Below are 944 nucleotides of genomic sequence, written 5' to 3' on the forward strand. Positions count from 1 at the left end.
CAGCGATATATTTCAAATTACATTTGATATGTGTATTAGCCCTACTCGTTAATCAGAAACGAGACGAGGTATACGCTAAGCAAAACTTTTGTCTTAATTTGACAAGTTTCCAATCAATAGCTTTGCTAGTTTCAGTTAGGTGGCCAACCTTATGAGAATGAAGAGTTCTCTCCCGATTTTGGCTTTCTGGAATAATAGTCACATGGATATTTCCACTGGATGGTAACCATGTTTCCCATTCTTTTGAGTCCCGGCTATTACAGTGTTCTCGATATTTTCGATCATATTTTTTTACTATTTTCATTTCTTAATGAAAGCTGTATAATNCATGTGTAATGTATAAAAGTTTTCTCTTCTATCGTTCAACACTAACATTTTGCCAATATTGACATCATTTAGATCTAATTTCCATTCTTTGATCCGTCAAAGCCGTCGAGCAAATGTGATAAAACATTTATCTTATAGAGGTTGGGTAGCTCCAAACTTCTTAAGTTCCGAGTTGCTCAGTTTTTCAGAGCATTGGAAGGCCGGAGGCCGAAAATCAATATCAAATGGAGGCTGAAGACAAATCCTTGAGTGTAATTTTTGAATGCACTAGTGAAGTGATGTGTTCACGGCTGTGAACTGCAGCAATCGGGCCAAACTTTACTATTTTCTGAAATATCCCGATATTCGTCAAACATTTGAATTAGTGAAGTGAGTGTCCAAAGTTTTTGTTCCTTACTCCCTTCTCTACAACTTGGAGTGCGGCAACGAATAGTATAAAAAAGAAGGACCCAAAGATGGAGCCCTGGGATTTGTTTCTTTATTTTTTTGGTTTGGTTTTATCACAGGCTTTCCTAACCGCTACATTCCCAGGACTATTGAAATGAAAGGTTATATAAAAAGGAGGGGCCCTAAAATGTAGCCCTGACTCGGAACACCCGACGTGACATCATGTTTGT

Source organism: Tigriopus californicus, chromosome 8 (assembly GCF_007210705.1).
Source record: "Tigriopus californicus strain San Diego chromosome 8, Tcal_SD_v2.1, whole genome shotgun sequence".
Taxonomy (NCBI): Eukaryota; Metazoa; Arthropoda; class Copepoda; order Harpacticoida; family Harpacticidae; genus Tigriopus; species Tigriopus californicus.